The sequence below is a fragment of the Tympanuchus pallidicinctus genome, unplaced genomic scaffold (assembly GCF_026119805.1).
Source record: "Tympanuchus pallidicinctus isolate F22 unplaced genomic scaffold, pur_lepc_1.0 scaffold27, whole genome shotgun sequence".
Taxonomy (NCBI): domain Eukaryota; kingdom Metazoa; phylum Chordata; class Aves; order Galliformes; family Phasianidae; genus Tympanuchus; species Tympanuchus pallidicinctus.
This window is the reverse complement of record NW_026294744.1, coordinates 9,261,482-9,276,831: the sequence shown is the minus strand read 5'-3', so window position 1 is coordinate 9,276,831 and position 15,350 is coordinate 9,261,482. Positions and strand designations below refer to the sequence as shown.

The 15,350-nt window shown below is 39.5% G+C and overlaps 1 protein-coding gene across 2 annotated transcripts in view; it reads right to left on the bottom strand.

The window, feature by feature from the left end:
• The window catches only part of SLCO1A2 (solute carrier organic anion transporter family member 1A2), a 51,832-nt gene extending 41,737 nt beyond the window's left edge, over nt 1-10,095 (bottom strand). For both annotated transcript variants that reach the window (XM_052690786.1, XM_052690785.1), the window contains exon 1: nt 9,954-10,095. The gene's annotated coding sequence lies outside the window, so the exon portion shown is untranslated. The remainder of the gene's footprint in view (nt 1-9,953) is intronic.
• Between the last annotated feature and the right edge of the window lie 5,255 nt (nt 10,096-15,350).

Below are 15,350 nucleotides of genomic sequence, written 5' to 3'. Positions count from 1 at the left end.
TCCAAAAATTAAGAAAGCACACGCTATTTGTGCAACATAAAATTCACTTCTATTGAATAATAACTTTTGGATGATTAGATTCTATTTGTGTTTAGAAAATATCAGTATTTTTCATATACATAATCTTGGAGATAGCTTCAAACACTGTGTTGGGAAAGCTTCCATGCACTTCCAATGGGACAGTGTGATTAGCAAGCCGTTTGGATTCTACTGAATGATTTTCTAAACCTATTTAGAGATTCACACATTGACGGTATGAGTAAAATCCACTTCCTGTAAGGAACTACTGAACATCTTCAGTAGCAGTTGTCTTCATTTTCTAGGCTTGTGCTGTGTTTAATTCAAGCAGCTCACACACCAATACAGCTTGATAGTTATGGTAGAATCCTTTTCTTTAGAGTAACAAGATAAAGAACTTTTGCTGTCTAGCTTCATTATCACATAGAGAAAGGACTGCTCTACATGTCTTTTATAATGCAACCAGCAAAAAGCTGTAGTTATGTATGACACATCTTGCTGTATGCTGAATATAAAAATAATGGCTGAAATAACTTGAAATAGAAGTTTCCTGAGGGAAATGACAACTTCTGTTTCAAACATCTTACAGTTACTTCTATTTTTCCAACCTGATAAGAAAAAAAAAAAAAGAAAAAAAAAACAGCTCTACAGAAAAATAAAATACATTTGAATTATTTTTGAGGTCTTTGTATGCTTCAATAACCAGATTCAAACACAGACCTGAAACCCACAGTTTAAACTAGGCTTCAGTTTAAGAACAAAGTCCATCAAATCTGGATTCTGAGAACTATATAAATTGGTTTCCAGCTTCAACTGCAACAAAAATAAAATATTTTTAATTTGGTCAATTAAAGAAGTGTTTCTCTAACTAAAAACTGTCTTTGAATAAAATTGTTAAAAATAATTCTCAAACTAGGAATTTACATTATGCATGCCATCAAAAGTTGAAACTCATGGCATCAGAAGCTGACCAAAGAATGAAATGATGGTGATGAGACAATAGTTAGAACTGCTCTTCATCATACCACAAATTTTCACTTTGAATGCTGAAAAAATTGAACTGAAAGAACACATTTACATGTATTTAGTTCCTAACGACAGGCTTGATCTGAATAACGACTATGCCATAAAGTAACCAATTTCTAGATATGATTTTATAAGTACAAAATCCATTTAATTATTCAAATTAAGGATCTTGGACCTAATTCTTCTTTAATAACATTTTTACCTCTATATTAAAATACTTGATTTGATCTAGCATTACAAACAGTGAAACTGTTTCTTACCATCTATTTTACAATATTCTTAGCATAAAAGATTACTGAACAGACAGCCTGAGACCAGTGTGGAACAACCGATGACACCAAGGTTGATAGAACCTGGTTACATTTGTTCATTCCCAAGTTTAGATTAGGGCATCATCTATGGACTGCACTGTATTTTTGTCACATTTTGTATTTTTGTCATTTTTTGTATTTTTGTTGCTGTTTTCAAAAGGAATTAAAATAACTGGAATGTATTAAAATAATTGCATTAAAATGTAAGTATCTACCCTAAAGCATCTGCAAGAATAGATTTTTATTTATGTGGATTGAAACAGCTGGAATAATATTGAAATTAAATGCTGCTCAATATAATTCATATAATAATTAAAGCCAGCAGAAGTTCCTTTATTTACACTGCCAACAGAAGCAGATCATGGTAGTCAAACAGGATAATTTCTCATTCAATAAGCAGCCCCTGCGGAAGAGGTCGAGGTGGGACCTGCCTTCATTTTGTAAGGGGAACTGTGTAAGAATTCAGTCTATAATTGTCAGTCCAGCACTGAAGAAGCTGAGGTACTCAACTGTCAGAATACAGGTCATTTTTAAAAACCGTTCGTGGATGAGCACGCTACTTAACGCTGCATATGGAACTAGCCACTGAGGATTTAGAAAAAGAAGAAAAAATCTTATAAATGTCAATTGGCAGATATTATCTAATGAGGTTCAACACAGCCAAGTGCAAGGTTTTGCACTTAGGCTGGAGGAATCCCAGGCTTATATACAGACTGGGAGGAGCAGTCCTTGAAAGCAGCCCTGCAGAGAAGGACCTGGAGGTCCTGGTTGATGAAAAACTTAACATGAGCCAGCAGTGTGCTCTTGCAGCTTGGGAAGCAAATGGTATCCTGGGCTCCATCAAAAGAGGGTTGGCCAGCAGGGACAGGGAGGTGATTGTCCCCCTCTACTCTGCTCTTGTGAGGCCTCAGCTGGAGTACTGTGTCCAGGTCAGGAGCCCCCAGTACAAGAAAGACAGGGAGCTGTTGGAGAGGGTTGAGAGGAGGGCCACAAAGATGATCAGAATGCTGGAGCACTTCCCCTACAAGGACTGGCTGAGGGAGCCAGGCTTGTTCAGCCTGGAGAAGGCTGCAGGGTGACTTCTTTGCAGCCTTTCAGTACCTAAAGGGAGCCTATAGGCAGGAGGGGAATCAACTCTTTACAGGGTAAATAAGGGTAGATAATGGCAGGACAAGGGGAAATGGCTTTAATTTGAGGGAGGGAAGATTTAGGTTGGATCTGAGGGGGAAGTTCTTTACCAAGAGAGTGGTGAGGTGCTGCCCTGCCCCTGGAGGTGTTCAAGGCCAGGTTGGATGGGACCTGGGCAGCCTGGTCTAGCATTTGATATGGAGGTTGGTGCCCTGCATGTGGCAGGGGGGTTGGAGCTTGATGATCCTTGAGGTCCCTTCTAACCTAAGCTATTCTGTGATTCTATGATGATAATTTTTATTTTTCATTTGCCTGCATTCTTACAATACAAGAAAGAGAAAAATGAAAGTGATGGGACATTATATTCTGTCTTTCATAGAAATAACAGATTCCAAGTAATGCATGAGAGTGGAAGATGCTCAAGTCGATCTTAGTTGGAAAGGCTGTTTCACTGATCCCAGCACAGATTCAGATTTCAGGATGAACACAAAATAGTGAAAAAGAGAACATAAGTGACTACCTCGACTGTAACAAAGATTTTCACATCTCCAGAGAAAGTTAGCAGGACCACCACATTCTGGACATGTTCTGGAACTGTACCTTTAAGGATGCTGTTGGAGCAGGTGGCCATCTATGTACTTCCTGATATCCACTGACTTCTTAACCTACCACATAAAATCAGGTTGCTCCCCAGAAACTAGCGCTTAAAGCGTCTGCATTTAGCACTTTCCCTCAGTCTATTTCTGTTAAACAGGCTCCAGGCACACTACAGGTTTGGTTTTCAGGAGGTACTGAGGCTGCTCACAACTGCAGGAGGAGGTAGAAGCATGCACAACAGCGCTAGCAGACCCTAAGGCCCGAGAAGACACAGTGCAAGTAATCTGTACTTCCCTTGGATCATTTTTGTGGCCACTCTCTGGACTCACTCCAACAGGTCCATGTCTATTCTGTACCGAAGACTCCACATATAGACACAGTACTCCAGGTGAGGCCTCACCTCACAGAGTAGAGGGGCAGGATCACCTCACTCGCCCTACTGGCCACACTTCTTTTGATGCAATTCAGGATACAGTTGGCTTTCTGGGCTGTGAGGGCACACTGCTAGCTCACACCCAGCTTGTCAGCCATCAGTATCCGCAGGTCCCCAGCTCCCCAGGCTGAGCTCTATCCCAGTTTTTGCTGATAGCAGAGCTTACCATGACCCAGGTGCAACACCTTACACTTGGATTTGTTAAATCTTGGATTTGTTAAATCTTGTGAGATTCACTTGGGTCTCTCTGGCTGGCATCTTGTCCCTCGGGAGTGTTGACCACACCACACAGCTTGGTGTCATCCACAAACTTGCTGAGAGTGCACTCAATCCCACTGTCAATGTCATTGATTAAGATGTTAAAAAGAACCAGTTTCAGTACAGATCCCTGAGGGGCACCACTCAACACCAATCAATAATTGGACACTGAGTCATTGACTACCACTTTCTGAGTATGATCTTGTAATGAGTTCCTCATCCTTCAAACAGTTCACTTGTCAAATTAATATCTTTCTAATTTGGAGAGAAGGATGTTATGTGTCAAAGGCCTTACTGAAGTCCAGACAGATGATGTAAGTGGCTCTTCCCTTGTCCACTGACTCATAAAAACCCACAGGGTTGCTCAGGCAGGACCTGACCTTGGTGAAGCCATGCCGCTTACCCCATATCACCTCCATGTGCCTTAACACAGTTTTCAGGAGGATGTACACCATGATCTTCCCTGGCACAGAAGTGAGGCTGACAGGTGAGTATTCCTTGGGTCATCCTTTCTACCCTTCTTAAAAAATGGGGGTGATATTGACTTTTTTCCAGTCACAAGGTACTCTACCTGACTGCCATGTCTTTTCAAATGTCATTGAGAGTGACTTGCTGACTACATCAGTTGATTCCCTCAGGATTCTGAGATGAATCTCATTGGAACCCATAGAATTACGGAAGTTCGGGTTTCTCAGGCAGTCAAGAACCTGATTTTGCTGGGGGCATCCCTCCCCCAGTTCCCACATTTCAAATCATCCACTTGAGGGATGTATGTAAAGCAGTTGCTAGTGAAGACTGAGGCCAAAAAAAAAAAAGTTGTTGAGTACCTCCACCTTCTCTTTGTCTGTTGTTACAAGACTGTCTGTATTGCTCACAAGGGGGATATTTCCTCCTGGATTTTTAATTTTCTGGTTGATGTACCTTTCTTATTCTTCATTGCACCCCCTGCCCAAGTCCAGTTCCAGTTGAGCCTTGGCTTTCCGGACTGCATCCCTACACAGCCTTGCAGCATCTCAACACTCCTCCTAGGGTACATGTCCCTGCTTCCACTGCCTGTGCATTTTCTTCTTGCTCTTCAGTTTGATCAGCAGGTCCCAGTTCAGCCATGCTGGGCTCTTGCTTTCCTTTCCAGTCTTCCTCCATCTAGAGATGGAGAGAACATGTGCCCTAAGGAATGCTACTCTAAGATCTGCCAGCTCTGCTCTACTGCCTTGTCCTTGAGAACAGATTCCCAGGGGGTGTGGAGCCAGGAGCTGGACTCACTGATACTTATGGATACCTTCCATCTCAGGATATTAAACGATTTTATGCTTATTGAGAAAAGACTTTCTAAAAACATTCTTCAGTCCACAGATACTTGTTGTTAACTCCCTTTTCTTTAGGAAGCCTTTTCCAAAAATCAAAAAAGCAGATGTTACCACTATTTTTCCTACTAATTCTTGTCTATCTTACAGTAAAGCTTGCCAAGAGGCTTTGTGTGCACTCCACCAGATAATGTACAGCTAACAGACCAGATATAAGTATTGGAAAAGACCTAATCACAGAATCACAGAATTGTAGGGGTTGGAAGGGACCTCCAGAGATGATCGAGTCCAACCCCCCTGCCAAAGCAGGTTCCCTACAGCAGGTCACACATGCAGGTGACCCAGCAGGTCTTGAATACCTCCAGAGAAGGAGACTCCACAGTCTCCCTGGGCAGCCTGTTCCAGTGCTCCGTCACCCTCACCATAAAGAAGTTCTTGCACACATTTGTGTGGAACTTCCTATGCTGCAGTTTCCGTCCGTTTCCCCTTGTCCTGTCTCCACACATTGTTGAAAATCAAAATATCATTTCATGAACCCAGAGAGTATAAACAGTAAATAAAGAGCATGGTCCCTCAACTTATTTCTGGAAAGGAAGAAGTTTTTCTCATTATTTATTCAGTGTTTTCCAAGCTCAAATTAAGGCAAATGAAACACAGCACTGACGACATTAATACAAGCTCACAACCAAGTATATACTGAGTGCTGTAATGTAAAGCCACTAGACCATGATATTTGGAATTAAATGACTGAAGAAATCTATTTCATCCTAATATTCATCCTCTTCATTCCACACCTTAGCAATATAACTTCTGTGAGTCACCACTCCAAGCAGCAAACTAATTTAAAAACAACTCTTTCCACACTTCCAATATTGAACAATTGGTACTGGAGACAGATGACTTCACAGATGATTACAGTCACCATCACCCTCAGTATCACTTTCAGCTGGGTCATTCTTAGTGTCTGAAAGGAAGCTAACATAACTAGCCACATAACTAGTCATTGTCCAACTCAACAGCAGTGGGTGAGATAGTGGTTTTCCAGAACAGCATACTGCAAAACTTGCTCCATAAAATCAAAAGAGAAATCACTCTATCTCTAGAAGTGTGTACTTGTGTTCAGGTCTCAGTCCAGAAGATGTAAAAATAATTTCATTCAATTTTTCCTTATAGAACACATAGGAATGAAAGAAAAAAGGAAGATCAGTAAATAACTAACTACGGCTTTAGAAGAGTACAGCACAGTCAGCAAAACCTTCTAGAGAAGAGATATTTGGATTTTTTTGAGGTTGTAGGCAGACACCACTTCAAACATACAATAACTTATCAGTCAGAAAACTGATTTGAATGTATGGCCCAAGTGGAGAAACAATGCAGATTGATTCAATGACCACACAAGGTAACAGGAGAAAGAAGCAGAGATTTCCAACATTAAGGTAAAACTGAAATCTTGAAACAAAATGGTGAATATATTATTGTTGCTTAAAATAATAACTTTTGCCCTGAATTCACAGAGAATTTCAGAGACTTCTCTTGAAGCCATCAACTTTAATGTATCTGTATTCTTCTTCAAAAATATTCCATCTCACATTCTGGTAACTAGCTATATAAAACATGAGCAAATTATGGGCACATCTCATTTCTGATGTGATTTTCCACAAAGCTATCATTCATGTTAAAACCACTTCCAGGTCTGGCAAGACAAAATTTGACCACAAGAAGAAATACTAATAAACTAGGAAATATCTCGAGTCAATTTCAGGCTCAAAAGAGAATAAGAAGAATGTCTGAATTTGCGATTTCACATCATTTCCTTTACTATAACAGCAAAGTGGTAATTCTGTGGAAGCTCTGCAGCAACGAGCCTTGGCACACAGATCATTTCATTGACACTATGCGCACACACACATACATATATGCAAATACAGCACAGAGAAAAATTCTGCAATTTCAGGTAAATAGGTTTTTTGCATTCTCAGTTGTGGGATAAAAAACTGAATTTCCCAATTTCTGCTTAGTTTTAGCATTTCATTATTTGAGGGCTGGAACATCTCCCCTGCAGGGACCAGCTGAGAGAGCTGGGGCTCTTCAATCTGGACAAGAGAAGGGGGGACCTTATAGAAGCCTTTAAGTACCTGAAGGAGACCTACAGGAAAATTGAGAGGGACTTTTTATAAGGGCAGGCAGTGACATGAGGGGAAATGGCTTTAAACTGGAAGAGCGTAGGTTAAGACTAGATATTAGGAAGAAATTATTCACTGTGAAGGTGAAGAGACACTGGAACATGTTGCCGAGAGAGGTTGTGAATGTCCTCTCCTTGGAAGCATTCAAGGCCAGCTAGATGAGGCTTTGAGAAACCTGGTCAAGAGGAAGGTGTCTCTGCCTATAGCAGGGGGTTGGAACCAGATGGTCTTAAACGTCCTTTCCAACCCAAATCATTCTATGATTCTGATTTATTATAGTAGTGCCAGAACTAATATCAATTTTTATCTTTCTGATCATTTATTTTGTCAAAATTCTTTATGACAAATGTAAAAAAGATACAAATATCAAGAGCTTGAAAACAACACACATTATTACATGGTCTGTGAAGTGGGGAAGAATTTAGAAAGCATAAATTAGTAGTATTGTGTTTGCTGGCTTTGTAGGTAAAGTCCAAAAAAAGGTAAGGATAGCATGCTGAAACTCAGGAGGTAAGTAATGAGCAGTCTAGAGAAAAAAGAAATGGAAATCTCGGAGAGGCAAGTATAAATAGAAAACAGTTATGGTGAAGGGAACCATGGAGGAGATAGAACTAACTTTTTGCATCTCCAGAGACCAAAATGCATTCCTACAGAATAACGTCAACACAGGAACCAAACAATTTTGTCTGACTCTCAGGGACTCAAAGAAAATGGAGAGCTCTTCCACACAAGAGCTAGTTTCATGCTAGAGCTGAAACCCATAGTTTCTTCATTTAATCATCATATTAAGCAACAGATTTTACTGCATAAAGACTCTGGGATTTAATCTACTGCAACTACATGCCTGTGAAAGTAACCAAGATTTGTATGTCTTAGGAAATTCTGCTCTGTACCCTCTGTGTAGAAATGCAAACAGGAGACACTTGCAAGATCAATCATAATCATAAATTTTACTGCTCTGTTATTATACTTTATTTATTCATATATCCTGAAAGGACTGGAGATTGGGTATCTGACTAATGTTAGGGTGATAAATTGCTCAGAGAAGAAATCTAAACCTAACTGTGAGCTTCTTCCTCATCTAAACACATCCATCACATTCTAATAATTTGAAGAACAGTTCTAATCAAAAGCGGTCTGGACTTTTTTTAATCCAGACAACAGCATTCAATGCAGATTCGTTGCCCAAAATAAGATTTAGTTTGTTGGTCTGCATTACCATTAGAATTACAGAACTAGAACAAATCACTGCAACAGAAGCTTTTCTATTTCCTACAAAATCTTTTTTTTTCCTCGAAGTTTGCATAATGATGTCTTATAACTGAAATCAAAATACTCACCAAATGAGCTGGCACAGAGTGTGCACTCATTTTACATGCTGGGTATGCATGATGCCCTGTGCCTTGAAACCTATTAAATATCTCTTCAAACAAATGCCTGTTATTTTGGACTGACAGAGGCACAAAGAAAGCATGTATTTGCCCTACCATTTTCCATTGTGGTTTGCTACGAAACATAAACACTGCTCACACATGAACACTGTTAACTATTTCACTGTAGCTAGAGGCTGGCAAGTGAGTAGACCTGAAAATCACACTAGTGATCTGCCAATCTGTTGATAAAACCATTTCATCTGGGAAAAAAATATGGTACCTTTAGCAATTTGGATTGTCAAGGTATTGTGGATTTCTCCTTTGCAAACAGTGTAAGTTTGATACTCATATCCATGCAAGTCTACAGAGGTTATTTAGCCTGACCAATTTTTCAAAGTAAAGCTAACTTAGAAGACCTTACAAACAAAACTCAGGTACATCACATACCAGGTGAAACTTCAGCACAAAATATGTCTCAATAAAACCCAAATGCACAACCATAAATAATGATTATATTTTCTACGGATATGTCACCCTTTGCCACCCAGTATCATTTTCTGTTCTTCTTGTTGTACCTGCTTGTGTTACTCACTTACAGATGCACTCTTTAAGCCCATGAATTTTTCTGTACATTCTGTGTAAAGCTTTTACTTTTCAGTGTATTAAAGAGTATTGTTGAAGCCACAGAACTCTCCCTGTGCAGTTATCTTTTCCCAGTTTGCAACTAATAGTATTAAATCATACGGTAAATTCTTCTAGACATGTCCCACATTCTGAGCTGGCATAGCTTCTACTCTCCTGTCCCTCTTGCCTCATAGCCCCCAGGTTGTTCTAGAGGCTTATGGCAGCTATCTTACTATGCTGTAACTGAGCACAGGTAAAGTACTTGAAAGATGGAAATCACTGCCACTGGGAATAGGATTCTGATGCAATCTGATACTACTACCTAAGAAATCAAAATAAAACAGAAGCAGCTGCCCACGTGAGCACAGTTAGGCAGCTGAAGCCATACAACAGAAAAGACTGTTATACCTTAACAAAACAAAACAAAAACAATTACCAGTGCTTCTAGTGAAGTACAGAATAGCAGCAAATTCCACAAATGAGACTAAGTTATAATCAAACAAGGAAAGACTGCTCCAAGTCTACACTATGATAAGAATATGAAAACCAGTTCTGATGGCAGTGCAAAAGGACCCAGTGCCCCCACTGTACCTCCTCTATGAGAATGGATCCCTTCCTCCCTTTTAACTCCATATCATTAGCACACAGACAGTTCCCTGTTGGCAAGCCATAGGGTATTGATTACCATTCCCGCTCACCTTTGGTCCAGGCTGTACGTGAAAGATGAGTGAGAGCTGTTGGCTCAAGACATGCAGCCCCACGCTGACTCCTAACAGCCCCAGAACTGCAGAGTTTGTCTCTGCTCCCCCACCCAAGTCTACCCTCTCCAGCAAAGCAGCAACATCCAAGTTCTGTGTTCAAGCTGCTCTCTCCTCTTTCAAAGAAAACTCACAAAAGCAGCTGCAAGCCCAGGAAGACAGCCAAGTTTGTTTGCCCTTGAAAGCAGGTGGTCATACGAGGCGAAAGACAAAAGGAACTGAAAACCCCTAAGGAAAAAAATATTCACTGCCCTCTAAGCATTATTTGGAAACTCCAGAAGCTGGGCAACAAAATGCTGTTTTCACAATCCCTATGTGAAGATTTGGTGGTTTGTTTTGTTTTTCTCCTTAGTTCACCACAAACATAGAAATTACTAATGCAAGAACACACATATTGTCAAGGAAAAAACACCATATTGATGAGTTGAGGTTCACTCTCGTTAACATAATGTGTTAAAGAGACAAGTAGTTCCTTTACACAGTGCCAGAAATCCCCTTAGAATTAGAGTTAGAGCCTCTATAAACCCAGGGTCAGCAAAGAAGGTAAAGGTCAGTATTTAAATAAGTTTCACAGAGGCAGACCTGAGACTGTGAATGAGCTCATACATACACACATATGTATATGTATACATCTGGCCCAATTGCAATAATGTCCACAGGTGACTCTTGCAAGTCAGCCAAAGGGCATTTCTACAGAATAAAACTTGTACGAAATAGAGGAGACAAGGACCAGCTACTTGGAGAGAAGGCCTTACTGAGATCTCCCCAAAAGTGGTGAAAAAGGAGACGGAGAAGCCTGCTTAGCCACCTCTTTCACATGAGAATTTCAGATGATGGCAGTATTGCAGCTGGCAGCATTTCATTGCGTGCTATGAAACCTCTGAAAACTACAACATAAATGACAACGCAGAGAGTAAAGTATGCTCTAGTTCACAGCATGCTGTTCAATGGCCAGAGTGCAATGAATCCTGCTCTCCCTTGCCTGCTTCCCTCTTCTTGGAGAGCACTTTGGCATCCACCAGTAACCTCAAGTTTCTTTCAGCAGGGCTGTACGTTGTCTTTACATCCCCTCATTTGTAATGATGGCAGAGGTAACCACGACCCAGGTGCAACACCTTGCACTTGGATTTGATGAAACTCATGAAGATCTCATGGGCCTACTGCTCAACCCTGTCTAGGTCTTTGGATGGCATCCCATCCCTTGGCATGTCAACTGCTTGGTGTTATCCACAAACATGAAGAGGGTGCACTCAATCCCCCTGTCCATGTCACTGATGATCTTAAAGGGCACTTTAACCTCTTGGTACTCACCCATGAGGGACAACACTCATCACTGATCTCCATCCAGTTATTGAGCCACTGACCATTAGTCGCTAAATGTGATCTTGTAACTAGTTCCTTGTCCATCAGACAGTCCACCCATCAAATCCGTACCTTTCCAATTTGGAGAGAAGGAGGTCTTCTTTAGGACTTGGCCAGGTCATAAATCTCTTCGAAGCTGATAATTTCAATGCTTAATGCATCTTATGCTCTTCAGCCACATATAAACTTCACGCATTCATAACACATGTTGAACTTCTGTTCTATCTAGATGTAGGAGGAAACTGTCCAAACAGAAAATGTTCTAAATCTTTTACAAAATACGGTAATGAACCGTGACTGATAATTTAAGATGAAATTTCTCCTGCCCCTAAATGCAGTTACCTGGACTCTACTTTTAATTACTTGGCAGTAATATTAACTGCCCGTATTTGAGGTGTCAGTGCTTATGACCGTTTTATTGGGGCATTAAATGAAAAAGTGAGCAGTGACAATGGTTTTGCTTTCTGCTCAAAGGAAAAACTAAGGTGAAAAATCCTGGATATTGCTAAATTCACAACTGAAATTCACAGGAGATGTGGATGCTAGGCACCTCCCAGAAAAATGTGCAATATGTTAAAAATTGCATATCACTTAAGAAATTAATAATTCACACTCTTTAACATAGGCGAATTACCCACCTGCTTAAAGTCAACTTGTGCTTCTGAGAAGTCAATTTTTTTCCCATATTCATTCTGCATTCAGTTCTTTTTCAGCTACAACCTTACTATCCCTGATGCTCCTGATGCTCCTCAATCTCAATGCCACTCCCTGTTGCACACTCTTTTCCCATACGTGTTGAAGTCTGCATGTGATTCCATCTTCAACTTTTACCTGGCTAAAAAGGAAAAGTACACAGAACAATAACAAAATAATAAAATTAAATAAAGATGTTATTTTCCACTCCTCTACACTGAAGCCTTTTTATAGGAATGTAGGAATAATGGTGCAATCCTTCAGTTTTGAGACAAGAGATGGGCAGTTTACAAGTACGAAAGGATTTCTTTTTGACAACCTAGAATTTACTTGTGGGCATGAATTTTCTTCCTATTCACAAGCTAGCTCCAGCCTTCAACAAACTTCTGTGTCACTTGGGGAAAAACAGAAGGCAAGAACTACTGCATCCCACTAACAATCTCATGAAGTGCTACTGAGTCAAAATTTTACTCAAACATCAAGTAAGATAGATAATATATGGCAGTAAAATTATAATTACATATTAACCAAAACAGTAACAATTTGTTTACTTTTTCTTTTTTCTTTTTTTAACAAAATGCCTTTAATTAAGGAAATTGAGAAATGAGAATACTACTAACATTATTTCTAGAGCTCACCAACTGGCTGAATTTGCTGGAAAAGATACAAAAATACTAGTCAGAACAAAGCAATGAAACTGAACAGCCATGCCTTCAGTGTTAAAACAACCTTTGAAGGAATCTTGCAGCGTTAGCTAACCCTAACACCAGATCAACTAGCTAAAACTCAACTCCTACTCACAGAAGAGAGAAACTCATTTCCCTCTGTAGTTGCAGAGGGTAGGCCAAACCTCTGAGCTTTCCACCTGTCATTCCTAGGGAATCCTCTCACTGTCAGCTTTATACTCTCATTTCTTCAATTTTCCTCCAGTTAAGCTGAACAGCCAATAGATATATAAGATTCACATAAATACATATCTGCTCCCTATTTAAGCATCGGCAGATGAGCTGAATTTGGGCCCTGCTATGTATTCCTTTATACACTTACTATCAGTATGAACTTCACAGATATTATTTGAAAATTGGAGTTGAGGGTTTTTCTGGTCCAGAAGAGCAAGACAGAAAGAAAAGTTAAAAGTAACAACAAATTAAAGGCATTCTTCTTCAACTCTTTTTGCCAATTACTAGGTGTCCTTGCCTCCTTTTTTATGTCCAAAATCTGAAAGAGCTACATGATGCATAAACAGTGCTGCAAACTTTGTAACACTGCAGTGTCGTTTACAGCTAGAAATACTCTTTGCTGCTTGAGATTTTGAGCAGGGTTCGTATAGCCATATACAAGCTGCAGGAGAGTAAGAGCTAAATTTTCATCAGTGAATTCATTACACAACTTGTTTGATCATAGTTACCTTTGAGTGAACTGTCATTACCAGACATACACGTGAAATTACAACCTTCAAGTCCGTATGGTTTGCAATAAACAGTCATTGGCTTTAATAATGTAATAATATAAATGTTTCATTTATTCATTTACTGGTATAATTATCTGTCTTTATTGCTTATTATCTCTGACACACTACTTAAAAAAAATTCTATGAATATATGCTTTGGTATATCTGAATTCTGAATTGATGTAGATTTAATAGATTATTGTAATATGAAAAATCTTTTACAGAATGTGATGAAATCCTGCTTGGAAAAATGTGTTTATTAGCAAGGGCTTTAGAGTGCCCATTAATGCAGACTAGAGACTCTTAAATCATTTAATGCAAAATATTATCTTACTGTTCTCTTTAGTTATGCTTTAACACTAAAAAGGACTTGATTGCTTTGTCAACTTACTAAATGTTCAACAAGAAATACTGGAGTGTATGAAAAGGCACTTTTGGTTTGTTGTTTTTTTTTTAAATACCTTAAGGAGAAAGACTTATTTATGAATGAACAGAAAAAAAGATTAGGGAACTTTGGGGAGTTGGATTTAATGACCTTTAAAGGTCCCTTCCAACTTCAACAATTCTATGATGACAGTTTTTCCCAGTTTTATTTGGTCAAATGTAAATGCTACTTAACATAGTTATGGTAAACAATGTCAGAATCTGGCCAGGAAATATGTGTTACATATTACAGAATTATATAATGCCTTGGGTTGTAACGGACCTTAAAGCCCGGTCTGGTGGTTGGCAACCCTGCACGTAGCAGGGGGATTGAAACTAGATGATTATTGTGGTCCTTTTCAACCCAGGCCATTCCATGATTCTATAATCCAGTTCCAACCCCGTGCTGTGGGCAGGGCTGCCACCCACCAGCTCAGGCTGCCCAGGGCCCCATCCAACCTGGCCCTGAGCACCTCCAGGGATGGGGCACCACAGCTTCTCTGGGCAGACTGTGCCGGTGCCTCACTGCCCTCTCAGTAAAAAATTTCTTCCTACCACCTAACCTAAATTTCTCTCTTATAGTTTGAAGCCAGCTCCCCTTGTCCTATCACTATTAAACTGCAAGAAATTAATTTCCCTCCTGCTTATAAGCTCTCTTCATGTACTGGAAGGTTGCAATGAGATGCCAGAGCCTTCTCTTTCTCCAAGCCAAACAAGTACAGCTCCCTCAACTTTTCTTACATATTGTAAAATAATACGTATATAAAAATAGAGATGTATTGTTATGGATCTTTTTAAACAAGAAATCTGCTCCTTGACTGTAAACTGAGATGGCTTAAAGTCAAAAGAACTGTGCTGATTCACACTCCTGGTTCAGTCACAAATGAATACACAGGAATTCTGTATTTACTTAAGAAAAAATCCAAAAGTATTAAAAAAGGAAAAGGGAAACAAAAACAAAAACAAAAACCAACAAACAGAATGTATCTTGAAAGATACTGGTCAGATGTGGATTTTTGAAGGCAATGTCCTTATTATCTTTACTTACTTAAGGCTCCGTTTTCTGGTCCCAGTAAAATGATTGTTAAGATCATGGTTATTCTATCAAAACAGGTTTTGATTTTAAACCTTGACCACTAAATTTAAAATTCTATAAATTCTACCCAGAAGATAGGACCATGCTGACCTTTTCGAAGAAATTATATGACAAAGGAGAAACCAATTCTGATAGCTTTCTGCTATTAGAAAAAAATTACATGTTGAGCCTCTGATGCACCAGCAGAGTTAAATGACAGCATCTGTGTTAAAATGAATCATCAAAAGGGACCAGTGTAAAAAACATTGCAGAAGAGTTTCTCCCTCTGCAAATGATTCATGTATCTAATCTTAGGGAGGGGAAAAAAAAGATA